Consider the following 16700-nt stretch of genomic DNA (forward strand, 5'->3'; position numbering starts at 1 on the left):
ACACATTGTTTGTTTGTAGGCCTATGTCGTAGGCTAAACGACATAGAAAGATACAGCAATTGTTTGGGGCTGTGTAGACATAAATGGAAATGTATTTTTAATCAAGTTCAATTTACATAATTCATCAATACGCAAGCGCACTAGCTATTGACAGCTTCTTCATTGAGTGAAGAGAATGCCAATGGCAAAATAATTGACTTTGACGGACGGGTTACCGTGTTATAGGAGTGCAATAACAAATAGCCTACTACAATGTAATGGTCTGAACATAAGGTCTCAGCGAGTCATGAACGGAGCGCGAAAGAGCCCGAGTTTGTTGAAGTGAAACAGCGGTGTAATTGATCCCAGCTGCTGGGGAGGGGATAAAAGCTATTCTCGTGGGATAGTCACGTGTCCTCGGGGAGTGCTTAGTATTGGAACACACGGAGTAGGAGCACCGTCAACTGCGTAGTTGTGGACTTGGACATCCCTATAGTAAGCAGTCAAATGTCCTATTATGAAAGAGCCGATCGTCAAACCTTTGAACAAGCAGAATGAAACATACAGTTTAGTCCTACCGTGTGTGCTTACCAGTTTCGCTTAACTTCTGCGCTCATCTCCATCGCTATCTTTGCAGCCAGTGCAACGTTACTGTAGCTACCCCAAGACATCAAGTCAACAGAGGGGCGTCACTATCAGTCGAGGTAAGCTACTGTATTCTTCTGACAGTGTTCGAGCGTGTTTAACCCATGTTAAATTGTAAATAGCCTTTTAGTAGTCATCCAAATACTGACCATGCACTTAGTCCCCATGAGAACTGTTCAGACATTTACAAAGACTACTGTACAATTATCTCAAAGCATTCCTTTTCGGTTCAGTGTAATGAAATGTGTATGAACGTTGTCATCACTGTACACGGCTACAGTAGCCTACATTGGGTGTTGCCTGGTAAAAAGTGCCGTGTCTTATTTTGGACTCAAATACAAACCATCTTTGGAAAAACTACTATAAATGTGTCTGGCTAAAATTCGGGCTAATGTGTATACCGTTAACGTTTGCCATTGACACCCCATTGTTTAAGCACGTGCTGTTCTTGTCTAAACGTGCATGGTCTACAATATGACGTTACTACTCAGTTATTATTCATAGGCGCCTCGTTTTCCCTCAGTGACAGGTCTGTGCCGTGGTAAAGTGAATGTGTGCATGGTTACCTTTTTGACCAGGGTCATACATCATTTCTTTCCAGTAGAAAGAATTGTTATTTAATCACATGACCTGGAATACACTGACCGAGGCTAAACTTATGAGTTCTCTTTCAGTCTGTTATCTCTTCTATGAACAGCGCCAGTTTGACAGAATGGAGTTGTTTCTCGCTCTCCTTCTTCTTATCACTCTCTCTTCCTTGCTTTAGTTTTACCCGCCCTGTCTTTGCCTGTGCACGGAACAAATGCGAAGGGCATCACCTGTCAGACTCAATTGTGCTTGAGTCTCTGTGTGAGTTATGAACCACTACCCCCCGCCTTGTGCCCAAGGGGACACGCACACAGTGTGATGCTGTGGACAAACTCTTTCACCCTTTACTTTGCAATCTCATAGCTTTCTGTAGGAAAGAATATTTTCAACAAACATGACATCAGCTCCCTCAAACTCAGGGGGAACCTAGCACCTTAGAGAAACATGCCATTGTAAGTGGTAATCAAAGTGGTGATGAAAATACTGTGTTGTTCTTCATGCAGTTACAGCTAGGCATATACTGTCCGTTGAGTACAGACAACTGTGTAAGAGTATGTGAGTTGCGATCACTTCCCTTTACATCCATCCTGTCAGCACCACTAAGCATTTGTTTTATGGGTTTCTTGGCTGACTAAGTGGGCGAATACTGGAACAGAGTGTTAGTTTATTGTTTTTATTAGGTTCTGGTTGTTTGAACAGACTCTAAAAGGTTTTTTTTAAGGACTGCTCTACCATAATGAAGAGCTTGTAAATAGCCAATCAGTGTGTTGAGCCATAAATGAAGCACCAATAGAGGAGATTGGAGCTCCATTATGAGGTCTGACATCACAGGGGAACAGACATGCACATATTTTCTGGCTCCAGGTCTTCCAAAGTGTTCTGTGCTTAAGCCTTAAGGTAATGTTTTCCAGAATTGTACATTTAGGGTTTACATTTAAGATAGTCTTTTTGATCAGTGCTATGATGAGAATGAGAGTATGGTGGTGCATTTTTTTGTAATAAATATTTTAGTTAAGGAAGACCATATTTATCAAAGAGATGTTCATTTCGAATTTTGTTTTTCGCACTGGAGTGTACAAGTTATTCTATGAATTATTCATGTTTTAACTTCAGACTCTCTGACGCTTACCACCTCAGCCAAGATTTTCATCCATCATGGAGTTCCTCTTCTTGCCATGCTGTTTCGTCTGTGGTTAACTGCCATTTATCACGCCTTTTGTTTACGGAGGCAACCGCTGTTTGAATTTTAATGAGGCTGTTCAGAGTTCCTGCCTTGCCCAAGAGGAAGCACCCTGTATTAGGATGTCAGGTATCTGTCAGCAACTCTCCAGAGTACTGTTCTGGCCCACTGATGCATTTTAGAGTCACACTGTGCAGTGCAAGGAGCCTCTTAAAAACAGCAGGCCGTCCTTGGTGTTGTTTCAGCTTTGACCACTGTTGATGCTTGGCTGTTGTAGCTTCCTGCCCTTATTTAGTGAAATAGCTACCCCGGAATAACCACCACATTCAGACCCTGAGGTTCTATTTTAATGTGAGTGTGAAATGCACCTCCAGCCCAATTGAGTGTTTAGGATTTCTTTCTTTTTTGGTTTGTTTTGTTTCCCCTCTGCAAGTGTTCTTGTGTGGCTACATATATCTCAAGTCCAAATTTGCATTTTCCCTTCACCATTGAGTGTCCTCTAAGAGAGAGTGAGGAGGGAGAACATATCCTTGATATGAGAAGCACATGAGGTAATTTTCTACGGGTGAGCTGCTGTGTCAAATTTTTATTTCTAGAAGACAGTGCGGCTTCTATTTGTGTCGTTGGGATTGTAGTCCCACACAGGTTGTGGGATGGCTGCGGGACATATCTGCGTTGAGTGGCAGCAGGCTGTGTCTTAAGTCCCCAGCTGCCATGCCAGAGCTCCAGCAGGAAATGAGGTTGGAGTCCATCAATGTAGTTAGCCGCTCGTCGGGGGGCTAATATTCAATTAGAGGGTCCTGGTGTCGCCGCTGTGCCCAGACACCAGTATGCACAGCATCAAGGACCGAAAGATTAACTGCCATTTTAATAAACATCTCGTTCATCTGTTTTATGGGACAGGACATGAATTACAATAACAAACAGTATGTTATTAGGCATAGGGTCATGGCCTTGTTGTGTAGTGTTACTGCAGATGTATTTTCTAAAATGTTAGCTTAATTGTGAGGTATCATGTTAAACTGGTGATAACAGAGCACGCCATTTATCATTGCTCTACCATTGCGTATTTTCACATGGCCTATCTTATGTAAGAACTCTATTTATTGAGTATTATTAGTGAACAAGGTATTTAAAATGGAACAGTCTGAGTTCTTGCCTTGTGAAGAAAGAATGCAGAGTGTTATGGTAGGCTTTATTTTTAGCATGGTGATTCAAACTCTTATTTCAGTTCCCCATCCTCACTTATTCATTCAAATGTCACTGAATGATGAATCCATGGAAAGTGTAGAGCATCTGGGCAAGACTGTGTTGACCTGGGCAAGCTGTCATGGCAATTAACACAGAGCTTTTGTTATGTTGCTAGCTGCCAGACTCACCTCACTGCCAGTGTGGTGATGTCACAGTGATAGTTTGGCTTAGCTGTTTCAAACATTTCCATGATGTGAGAATATGGAGAGAAATGAAGAGTGTTAACTACACATCCTTTGGCTAATGAAAATGAATGCATCATTCCCAACCTAAAACAACATACATTTTAGTATTCCACAGGGGATTGATGCAATTTATGGATTTAATATCATCACTCTACAAGCTGTTGATGTTATTAAGCTGGTGAGTGGATGCTGCGTGCGTCTATAATGTAAACACAGTGCAACATCTTATATTCTTTAGCTGAATTAATTAACTTGCCGCCCAACCCATTAGCCACAATGCACATTAGTGTCATATAGATGGATGCCAAGGCTTCTTGCAGCTGAAGACGGCAGCCATGTTCCCCAGAGCTTAGATATTCTATGGGAACTCCTCCTTAGTTCTTTGCTGTGATCCCCACGGTGACCGCTGCATAACTGCGGGGTCGGGACGAGTTATGGGACGGGGTCAGTGCAGGTCGCTCAACGTCACTGGCAGCACTCATGCCCACCCCTGTCCACTTAGCACGAGTGAATGACATGTCACATGGCTCTCTATATCTCACACATCCATATAGCAGAGGTAGAGTAGTGGAGGGTTTTGCTGAGGCAGCCAAACCAGTAGACATCAGATTCATCAGTCTCCCAGCTGTCATAACAACACACACATCCCAGCGATCTCTAAACAGATTCTAGATCACGTTTCCTCAGCCAAGCAGCAACTGTCCTCAATTCTGTTCTGTCCTCCGGCCTTATTTATAGACAGGCCTGATTGGTCCCATTCCCCTTGACTAGGCCAGCACGATCTTACTCGACACACTTGCTCACTGCTTCCAGAGAATGCGGCTCCATTGTGTCATTTTCATAGAAAGTCCAGCGGCAGATTGAATCCTTTGGACAGCCTGTCACACATTCCACAACAAAGGGTCAGCGACGTCACCCCCCTATCTGACAAAAATAGCGTCGCACGAGGAATGCTGTAATACTCCTGCTGGGAGAGCTTAGACAATACACAATACTATTATTCCCCTTTGTTTTTTCTGTCCTGTGTTTAGCATGCCAGGCAACCAAACAGGGTGGTACAGGGGCTGAGAAGCCTCTCAACGTGTACTGATTGTATTCCACGTTGTATTAAGAACACTTAATATAAAGTGCAGCCATATATTCTTTTAAACACTGTAGGGAAGGAAGCAGCTTGCTAATACCAATGGAGATTTAGAAACATGCTTTAACAATGTCACCGATTAGTTGCAGCATCACAAAAGCACAAGTGTCTCCAGTATGACTGAATCAATGGAAGTTGCCATGACAGCAGCTACCACTTTCTTATAAATACATGATGATATAACTTATGTAGAGGAGTACTACTGGCATATTGTCATATATCCAGGACAAGTTCAACTTTAAAACTGAAAAGTGTCAGCCTGATAGTCAAAATGGATGATTTGACAAAATGTTAAATACTAAAAGAGTTGGTGATTGCTAGGAAATCTTTCTGTTCCTTTGGAAGGGATTTAGTATGTGGCTCATGGTGTCCCTTTCTATTTCCCCACCCTATGGAGTAGCTGCCTTGACGTCTTCAGATGTCACTGGCAGAGGTAATGGGGAAACCTAGGCAAAAGTTACAAAGAAAAATGGCTCCTCCTGTTTAAGTTCCTAAGCTCACCGTGACTGTTGTGCTGCCATCACTTAGATGTGATGCGTGGTGGGATTGAAGTTTATTTCAAAGCTGAGACCATGTCTCTATCAAATTGGAGGCTCTTTGTAAAAATAAAACTGGCTTGGTATTATTTCAACCCCAATTTTAATGACGGGCCAGGAATTGTAAGCTCTCTGTGGTATGCTTCAGCGCTTCGGTGCCAGTTTTTATATAGTACATGTAAAGATGCCTTTGATCATGGATGCTTCTTTATATTTCTCGTGCAAAGTACAAGTGTAATTTGCTCTCAGTATATTCAACATGAGTCTGACCTTGCCCAAGTGTTAATTATGTTGATGGAGGGTGGAACAGTCTGTCATAAGCATATGGTGTTAGACATAAGGTCACCACTCTCAATTTCAATCCTCGCAATCACAAAAGAGCACCCATAAGCTAATTGCAATGCATTCCTCTTAGCACAGTTACAAACCCAGTTAATAGGGGGAAGGCTTTCGCTCAGAGAAGTAACTAATTACTCTTCTCCTTTTTCCCATGAATCTCCAGCTGGTAATTTGCATCCTGCAGCAGTTAACTTCCTGAGGAGGACTGATGGATTATAAGCGTCCTCGGTTGGGGAAGAGGTTACCAAGCATATCAGTATATGTAATTACCATATGCCCACACAGCAATTTAAGCCTCTCACCAAATTAGACGTTAATGCTGTAGCTTTCATGTTCTCTAAATGCCCAGGCGAGTGTTCCTCGTCCCAGTCCTGATGTTCCTCTTCCCGTGACTCGCCATGTGAGAGCTTTCTGCGGTGACATCTGAGAGAATAGCCATAATTAAGGGATTTGGCAAATGCCAGCATTGTCAGTTATGTGACGCGTTCAGGACAATGCAGCCCTTGCTGTCTCTGGCCTTTCCACCTCTCCTCCCTCCTCGAGGACTGAACCAGTTTCCCCCCCTAGAATGGTTCCTCTCTTCTCCCGTTCCCCTCTCCACCACCACCACCACCACCCCCGTGATCTGCCTCGTGTGGGAGAAGTGTCTGCTTTCGGGAAACGTTCTCGGGTCAAACCGCATGGCTGACGGCCACCGCTCGCGGATCACTGCGCCGCTCTCCTCCCCTGGTCGTGTAGGAGCTCCTCGCTGTGCTTTAAGAAACGCATAAAGGCTCGTATTGTTGCCCGGGCCTTCCCGCTGCTCCGTTCCAACAGTGGGGAGAGGAAATGTATCCACAGCCTCTCACAAAAGTATCGGCTCATACCTCCGAGGAAATCAGGCACGGATCCTGGGAAAAAAAGCTCTTTAAACATCCCGCTCCTCCTCAGATGAAATGTGATGCGAGATAAAAAATTGCATTCTCTGTGGCCTTTTGTTGTCTTCCAAATGCATGGGAAATGACATTTCGAATATGAATGGTCATTTAGCATTCCCACAGTGTTCTGTAAGGACATGAAAGCATGGATTTACCACCAGAGCACAAAGGGCTTTCACATAAAGCTGCTCTGTTGTGTTTTTCATTTTGTGACTGTCACGTTGTGATTTACTCTCTGATCTACCAGAGTGCAGTTGGTTAATAAGTGGCGACTAGCCATTTTCTTGGGTTAGCCATTTTCAAGATTACATCTGTATAGACTGCCCCCAAATGTTAAATGAAAATAGGCTAATTTTGCTATTAAACTTCAAAGGGATTTGATATCTGATTACATGAAGGCTACTCTACTAAGAGACTGTTGTCTGTTCAAATTGAATTACTATAGTGAGATATGACTCAAATCCCTCAATATCATCCCACAATGCCCTCAATAGCATGCAATTACACAAGTAATGCAATCACACAAGCCCTTTCTCCTGTAGTACTAGGTAAGGCAAACATCCCTGTTGATGTTGTATACTGTGTATGTAAAATCAACCATATGGTGTACATGACTTATATGTGGGGACAGTTTACAGTAAGTGGAGGAAAACCACCACCAACATGACATAAAAGCACAGCCATTAAATCATACCTGAGCCATCAAATATTAAATGAGCAAAGTAAGATAGCTATGTAGGAGGGAAACAGCCAAATTCATATCATAGAGAGGAACCACAGGTACAAATAAGTGACAAGACATAGTGACTCATAATTCTCCAAACACATTTATTACCATTGAAAATAGTTCCATTGCATTAATATATTGGATAAGTGTCCTTGGTTTGCCTTCCAAATCTCTTCAAGTTAGTTTAATCTGACTGTACTCTTCATTGATTTACTCCCTTTGAAATATTAATACATATTTAACCTGTACTTGTCATTTCTGCAGTTCAGCCGACATCAACCACTGAACAGATTAGTCTTTTGGCAGTATTTTTATGATTCTGAATTACTCTTATTCAAAGTTAGGCATGTTGCCTCTTACAGTTTGAAACTGAAGTACTCTAATATTCTGTTTCTGTCCACTGTTGATAAACATATGAGAGTTGAGTCCTTCAGCTGCCTTGCCCAACCCCCGCCCCCAGTACAACAGTGCTCTTTGCTAGGCTCTACAATATCTATACTGGCCAATGGAGCCATTTGCATTGCACCCCCAACCTTCTTTCTTTGTACTGTCTATAGTGATTAGAACAGACAGCAGGCGAGTTCAACGGGAGATTGTAATTGAATTATTAATCCCTGTGTGCTCGGTCAGACTCTCTAGGGGACGCGTTAGCTGGTCTGAGTCTCCGTACGCACCCAGAGGGTACAGTTTGGGTTTCATATTGGAGGAACAGGACCTATGAATGGCCCACAGACACTTTGCGAGACCTTGCCATTGCCAAATGTTGTTTTTCTCCTAGATAACATCGCCAACTCCCTCTACTTAAAGCCCATATCTCACATCAACGCATATCAACAATAATAGAATCAAGAGCTCAAGTGGGTGTCCTTGGTGAATGTGTGGCTAGGAGGGCCAGACACACTGGAGAGCTCGCACTGGCCATTTCTACTCTCATCTATTTGCGAGTGTGTGTCATGCTTTCCATACTGTAGCGCCTTATCAGCAGCATGTGTGAGCTGCCACTTTTGAAGGACTTTGGAGATTTCTCGCTTCCCTGTTGCAGAGTGGCCTTAAATCACTCCCGCAGGAAATGATTCTGGGCGCTCACTGCCTCGGCGTTAGGGCCACTTTGTTATTACTCTCCCGTATGATTTCCTCTCTTTCAGTATCATTTCCTAAGCCAGAGCTGCTGGATGTCACCCGCCAGCGTTGTCACGAAAAAGTACTTTCTGCAGCCAGAAATAATAATAATATATATATTTTTTATTTTATTATTGTTTTATATTTTTGTTTTCGAGTGAGAGGCAACGCCAACAGCGGCTTGTGTGTCTGAGTGGACTGATATGTGCCAGTGCAAGTAGGCGAGTGGGTGATGATGATTACTCTAATGCCGGATCGACTTCGACAGGGCATCACGTTGCGCGAAGGCAGGGCTGAGGGCTGAGTGGTGGGTACCTGTGGCGTTAAAAATAGCCGCTCTGTCGACCCACACCCCCACCCCCTTGCACCCCGGGCACATGCAGAGAAGGCAGCAGCTGCCCATTTTCATTATCATGCAGTTAATGTTTTTCCCCCCCATCTTGAGTCTGAGTATTACTGTAGAGTGTTGCAGTCGCTTAGAGAGACAAATGCTCCTTGTATTGCACATAAGGCTGATAAAAACCCCAGGAAGAGCAGGTGGGAGGTGTGTGTGTGTTTGTGTTTTTGCCTGTGTTTTACATTTTGTGTGTGTGTGTGTGTGTGTGTGTGTGTGTGTGTCCGTGTTTGTGAGTGTGTGGGGTGAGTTGAGTTGTTGCTGGCCTGGTAGGTAAAGGGATAGCCCTGTGACAGGTGGTCTAGCCGTGCCAGCGAACCAGACACAGACGGCTTCTGACAAGAGCACCATGCACCCTTCCCCCCATCCTCCACGGCCGCCGCCTCCTCCCTCTCCCCCGGGGTTGATTTTCTCTTCCACCCCAGCAACCCCCCGCCCGCCAGCCTCCGTCTCTGCAGCGGGGTCAAAATGAGTTTCAGCAGGGCTACATTCTCCCCAGCTGAAGCCTATCCAATTCCATCTGCGAGGTTGGGGGGGCGGGGGCCGGGGGCTAGCACCTGAGGCACTTAGAGACACCAGCGGCTGCTAATGGCATGATAATGGCCTGTTCAGTGGCTCATCCGCTGGGGCAGGAGATAGGCTGGGATGGGACTGTGGCCCTGGGGTCACTATTTTATGAGCAGTGCGTGTTTGGAGGTGCTGCTGTGCTTGGAGCAGTGGGTGTAAAATCACTGGTTTGAGTAAGTAGAAACATCGGCTCAGACTCGGTGACTTACTGTAACAGCGCTGGCAGTTAAAGATAATGTTTCTGTAAAAGGGCTGTGTGTGTGTGTGTGTGTGTGTGTGTGTGTGTGTGTGTGTGGTTAGGCATAGGAAGATGAAATGTCTGAAGAAGCGGGAAATGATGTGATTGCTTCTGTCCCGAGCATGTGGGAAAAAATAGGGCAGTCTAATATCGCTAGCCGATTACTTTGATTTTACAAGACTCTCGGCTAAGCTACAATCTCTCTCATTTTTCTACACACAGAACCTTGTTTAATTTCTCCATGTCAGGCTTGATAATCTGGAGTTAATACGCTGCTGTGGATCTGTCACAAAATGACAGTTAATACGCTGCAGTTGGATCTGAGTAGACTTCCTGTGTTTTGCTTCAGCTGGTGTGTTGCAGACGCACTCAGGTGGTGTTACTGCCCATCCAATCCAGGTGTTAACTTCCTGCACAGCTGCTCTGCTAATAGGCGCCGCTGCAGTGAACATCCGAACACACTCAGGGGATGATGGCCTCCCTGCTTGGCATCAGTCCAGAGGGGAGATATACCTACCCTGCTACAATCAGTTCTGTGTGAAATATGCCATATTTATGGCCATTTTCTTCCATAAGTAGCCCCCAGGAGCACTTTCTCTATGGCAATGGCCATGCTATTCTTTGGGCCTCTGATTATGTGTGGTTAGGTAAGCATACAGTAGATTTATCTCGCTCGTGCACTAGATGGCACTCTAGATGCACCGTCCGTGTGTGCAGGAGGCAGGTCTGGACTAGAAATCTGTGCAGAGCGTTTTTATCACGCTCAGACAGTTCCTGATGTGGATATTTTATTAACCAGCAGGGTTAAAAAAAAATCTGCAGTGGCTCCATGTCTGTATTTTCACCAAAATCTTGATAATTATCAATCAGCTAATTGCTCAGAAAAAATGAAGGTCATTACAGGCAGTCTGTCATAGAGGATGATCACATTGCACACTATAGAGCACCAAGTGAATGTATAATTAAAAGCTATTTACACTGGATGGATCTTCGGCTAACAGACAATGTCATGAATTCATTATTCTTCATTGTGTGTTGTGGAATGTGGCAAAACTAAGCATTATGCATCGCATATTTAGCCCTCTGGGATGTTGAGGCTTTTTATGAATTTTATTTAATTTATTTATTTCCTTATTTTATGATGCAATAAGGAGGCTGTTTGATGTCACAATCAGCCTTTTTCTTGTAATTAATATGAAACACAGTCAGACAAGCCTTGCTTTAAAGTTACAACACACACAGTTTGAAATCCACATGAAAATGTCCAGGGTATGTGGATAGACTTGCATTGAAGCTTTGAGAGTTTTGCATTTTGCTGATGCAAAATGTCTCCGTATGGGTGAGCAAAGACAGTGTTGCTGGTGACCCCCTCTGTCCTGGCCCGCTCGGCGTGGCTGGTGAAACACGCCGCCGTGATCTGTTTAAGTAGATTGCTCTCTTCTCCGAGGAGCCGCTGGAGGAGGAATGTGCTTTCTGCACGTTCCTGCTAATCGGCGCTCGCCTGGGGATTATGCGCCGCTGAAAGGATACACTCTATCCCTCACCGTTAATACTGACAAGCAAGACCAACAGAGAACTGTGTCAGTCTTGCACAATTACACAAAGGTTTAAGCAAATGTCAGAGCGCGCTCACTTCCGCCCACACCCGAGAGCGCCCTCACATATCCAGCATGCTTCACTTTTTCAACATTGGCCAAGCATCTCTTAGGTGATGGTAGCATGACATGAAATGTGTTTCATCTCGACAACAGGGGTATTTATCACTGGTTTGAATGTGTTGCTGTGATGCACACACCTGAATGCATGTGTGATTAACAGCAGCTACAATCTGCTCTTTGAAACAATTAGCCTTTATGGTGATTAACACAATTAAGAGCCATTATACTGTGGATCTGCATTAGGCTTCATCAGGGATGTAAATCAGTATTAGTAAGGATTTTGAACTTACTTTCCATGTAGAATGTGTTATAATGCAACCTGCGAGGGGTGTGGATTTGGCAGGAATCCATCGGCTTTGGAAAAAAACTGGTCCATTTACAGCAACAGACAGTCGGTTCGGGGGTCGACGGGCGAGTCAGAGTTGCGTGCCAGACTTGAGTGAGGGATCGGATCATACCGGGGGACGACACGAGGTGTGGAGCCGGGTGTGTGTGTGTGTGGTTTGTTGTGCATGCAGAGTGGAGCGAGAGAGGCTGGAAGCATGTGTGGAGATAAAGCACTTCTAGGCGGGAGGCAGAGAGGGCCTTTTGTGGAGGGCTCTGAATAATGGAAGAGGATTGGAGCCTATCAGACACTTTAACCATTTATGTAAAGAGAGGAATGGCTTCCTTTTTTCTCCTCAATTTTTTGCTCCTTTCAAACGCGAGGAGCAGCAGACCACTGAAGGTGAATCTCGAGCCGAGACTGGGTGTGAATTAAACATATTCCTTTCCATTTACCTTGACCTTTATTCGTATGTATGAGGCAGTTAAGTGGCCTGTGCTAAAGAGCCCCCGATGGTGGCGTCTTTGAAATAATCCACTCTGGGCTAGCACCAAGCGCACAACGGGAGAGCGCGTGTATTTTTCCAACACGCAAGAGCCGTCAAGTGCAGAAACAGAAAGTGTAACATTCTAAGTTCTGGGTGCAAGAGCCTTCTTAGATTGGGCTGAAAGTGCCAGCTCGCGGGTTCTAAGACTGTACACTGAGACCCAATTCTTTCCTCAGAAATATCTTTTTTTCCCCTCCTCTCCATGTGAGCCTGAACAAAGATGCCCTATGTGAGACCATCATTTTTATGGTGTGAGAGGAACACCCAGACTGGGTTTTATTTTCCTTCTTTCATTTGCACTGGCTGACAGGCCAACTCCACACAAAGAGCCAGTTCATGTGCTACGCTTCTGAGGTACCCGGTCAAATGAGCACTTGCTGGGCTGGTTAGTAGTCTAGCCTTGGGCTTTGTTTCCCAGCTGTAACAAAACAGAAAACAGAAGCTGCATACAGTTGAGAGTATACTGTTTAAGCTCTACTGTTCTCTTCACTCCAGATCAACATCACAGGCATTGCGTCAACCATCTCAGTTTTCTCATAAGAAGAAACTCCTGTCATCCCATCATGCGGATTAATGCGGTAGGGTGATGTCACAACCAGGAACAAGCTCATTACACATTTTATATGCCTTTTTACACACTTTTATCTCTAATAAAATACAGTAGATGCCAGTTTCTACCAGGTTGTTTGTACCAGGTGTGCCGGTTTTCTTTCCAGATTGTTTGTCCAATCGTAGTTGTATGTTTCCACTCGCTCACGGATAAACCTCCAGAGAGCCCTCACTCCAACTCCAGCAACAGAGATCTTGTCGTTTCTAGGAATAGCTCTCTAGCCAGAGTTCACTGTTCAGCACAGTGCGCCACAGCAAAACAGCAGAAAACTAGAGGAAACGTTGATGGGTTTGGATGGTTTGAAAAACATCCACTCTCCTTTTCTTTGCCTGCCACAGCTGCGTGCAGAGGTTCCTGACTAAATGCTTTGATGCTGAACCTCAGTCTGCCTACGAAAATGATGCTAGCCAAGGCCTATAGGTTTGTCTTGGATCACATCATTGTGTATTCTAAAAACCGTCTCCCTGCATCGTCAAGCTACTCATGATGATGAGAGTGACCATATTTATGTCCGATCTCTAACAAGCTATCACAATAACTGTAGGCACACAGTATCATGATGCATTAGGAAGCCTGCAGTACATTAAAGCGTGATGCAGTAGCAATGTCTGCCTGGTTTATGTGGATGCGTGCCTCCAAGGCAGAGCACATCACTGGGAAATGACCCCGCAGATGTGGCAGGAGAGACACTGTTTCCACTGAGGTGTTAAAATCAGCCGGGCTGTTGTAAGACTTACTCCAACTTACCTGTGTTAGCGCATTTAAAAGAAATGGGACAGGAGTTAAAAATAGAGAGCCTCCTGTCTCTCCCCTCTCCCCGTTTATAAGATGGAATTACAGCACAACTGCACTCCAGAAGCCACTTAAGTACGCTGTCTTGGAGTCTCAGTTGTGATTTTGTATGCGTAGTGATGCTGAGGAACTATGGACAGCTCTTCACTGCAGGAACAGGAGAGTGTTGTCATAACTCCATGGAGGAGTATGAAGGTGTGCGTGTGTTTGTGTGTGTGTGTGTGTGTATATGTGTGTATAAAAAAACGAAGATCTGTGTAAAGTTTTCGCAGTGCTAATGAGGCCAAGCACAACATTACAACCTTCATCTCCTTTTCCACAGGGAAATAAGGGCAACAAAATGTTTGGCTCCTCATAAACTTAGCCTGCATCATCATGCATTGAATGTTGTGTGTGTGTGTGTGTGTGTTTGTGCGTGTGTGCATGCACGCATGCGTGCGTATGTGTGTGTGTGTGTGTGTGTTATTGTACACAGAAGTGTGCTCACCATTGTTAGCCACCAGGAAGTTCAAGTTATCTCAGCCTTCGGGCTCCTCTCTCTATTGCAGAGGGATTAATACTGTCCTGTACACAGCAGCTCCCCGCATCCTCACTCTATAAAGCAGCATGGGGTTAGCGCCCCAGGCTAGAGCAGAAAATTACTCTGCAATAAGACAAAAATTCAGCTACCCCATAAAACAAGAGCCATGCTGAAATCATTTATCCAGTGCTTAAGCAGTATGGATGTTTTCCACGCTGTCACACAGAAAAAATGGCTTCCTCTCCTATAACCTTTTGAAAGTGACTAGACCATTTTGTCTCACTGTAGGTTAAGCACCCCGTGATAATGTATAGACATGACGTTCAAGTCTTAAATTTGCATGAGCAGTTGTCACGGGATGTTGAGAAATCAGCTGGAATCGTGGAAGCGCAGAGTTATATTCATGGATGATATCCATTTATAAATATTCAAATATGAATGATCGCTCTCCGGATTACACTGAGCTTCATTTTCTCCTAGTTGAGCCAGCAGCGACTTTTTTGTGCTTTACATTCCAGCTGAAAGAGAAGAGGACACAGTGTGACCCAGCAGCTAGGCTGTCAGATAGGAATACATTATGTAGCTATCACACCTCGCACATCACACTCCACTGTGGCTCTTTGGCTTCCCCAGACACACAGGCTGTCAAGTTGGGTGATAGTCTGCTTGACAAAGGCGTTTCTGGTGTATTTCTTTCTCTTGTGTACTTTGTGTGTGTTTGTGTGTGTGTGTGTGTGTGTGCTTGTTCGTAGGCACACACGTTTGTGTCTGCATGTATGAGATGCAGTGTGCGGAAAGGGGTTATTTTGTTTGTCCCATTGCTCATTACCATCCCTGGGCCTCTTTGATGAAGTGATCAATCCTCCATCAATTCATTTGTAGCAACAAATCAATTACAACCTCCATCAAAGGAGCGCACAGATCTCCAGAGTCCTGCCTGGCCCATGAAATATTCAGCGTGCGAATAACGGTCCCTCGGCCCCTACCGCCGGCAGACATGTTAAAGGACGACCTCAGAGGGACAGCACAGACAGACCTGTAGTGCAGGGTGAGAGGACACATTTCCAGCCTCTCGTGTCCCCTGTCTCGTCCTCTTCTCCGTGATCGTGTACCGGAATGTTAACGTGTTGAGGCACGGCTGGCTTGTTTGTTAAAGCTCCGCTTTTGCGCCGTCGTCGCGCGGTCTGCTTGTAGAACATTAGCCAACCACGGAACCACAGAACCACAGAAGCTGTTTTCATGTGCAGCTATTTTAGGGCCTTCATAGTTTTAACTTTACTTTTTATTGCATCTGGCACCTCCGAGTGTGTTGTGGTAAAGAGCGGCTCACAAAACAGATCTCCTTAGCATATCAAAAAGAGCCAAACAGATGCTTTTTTTATCCCCCGACCCAATATTCTTGTCCAATAACAAACATATTAATAATGTAAAGATTTGTGTTCGCATATTCAGTTCAGGCAGTGCTTTTATCTTCAAATGGGTCTATCAGTAATTAGGTTGGTATTCAAACCAATTCAATGAACAAGCAAGCTTCTCAAATCAAATCTTGCTTTTGAAATGACCTCATGAGGGATTGTGTACCTCATTACTGTACCTTGATATTTAAATGGTTGAAAAATAGTACGTTGTTTGAGAATAGATGAAACAAATGAAATTGCTTTTAAATGCCATTGAAACAGGTAAATCTAAATTAGGTCTGAGTAGCATAACACATGACTGGAGGTTAGCTAATCAAAACTGTATCATATTTTTGAGCTGGGGGATTTAATGCCATTGTTTATCGATATGTTTATGGGGGATTTAATGCCATTGTTTATCGATATGTTTATTTGTACAAGTATTTGTACATAGTGATGTCTGTGTAAAACCTCGGGCTTTCAAGAGGTGCTCAGATCTCGGGCAGGTTGAAAAAGAAAAGGCTGCTTGTGTAGCTCTTAGTCTTTACTGTACCAAATCCTTTGGAGGAGCGCCGTGCGTGGCATTCCCCAGTGCATTGTAGCCAAGGGCCTCTGAGCTGGTAATTAAAAGTGCAGTGGACTGAGAAAGGCCAGCTCTTTCCCTCATTAAGGAGGAAGGTGAGGAGAGGAGAGGCGAAGCAGCCCTGCTCCAGAAACTCCCATTAAAATGAGCCAGCACTTCAGATGCCATTAGTGAGATGTAGTGACCAGTCACGTGCCTGGCGAGAATTACGTTTTTTTGGAAGAGATTGGGGGCATAGTCGATAGCTGTGCGATATCACAGTCCAAGGTCATTGGTTGGTTGTGTTCTGTCAGGGTAAGTAGACTTGCACAATAGTCGGTGCTCAGATCCAAGCTGCTGGACGTTCTACAGTGATAGCAGGGTGGTGTTTGATGAAACATATAAAATGGTTGACTTTTTTTAGTGGGAGGTCTTTTCTGTGGAACATAAGCACAAAGGATATTGTGTTTATACACATAGAGC

At 44.4% G+C, this 16700-nt stretch overlaps 1 protein-coding gene across 2 annotated transcripts in view; it reads left to right on the forward strand.

Annotated features, from left to right (window-relative positions):
* Nucleotides 1-437: 437 nt before the first annotated feature.
* The window catches only part of mid2 (midline 2), a 102863-nt gene continuing 86600 nt past the window's right edge, over nt 438-16700 (forward strand). For both annotated transcript variants that reach the window (XM_048230759.1, XM_048230760.1), the window contains exon 1: nt 438-683. The gene's annotated coding sequence lies outside the window, so the exon portion shown is untranslated. The remainder of the gene's footprint in view (nt 684-16700) is intronic.

The sequence above is a fragment of the Alosa alosa genome, chromosome 21, assembly GCF_017589495.1.
Source record: "Alosa alosa isolate M-15738 ecotype Scorff River chromosome 21, AALO_Geno_1.1, whole genome shotgun sequence".
Lineage (NCBI taxonomy): Eukaryota > Metazoa > Chordata > Actinopteri > Clupeiformes > Clupeidae > Alosa > Alosa alosa.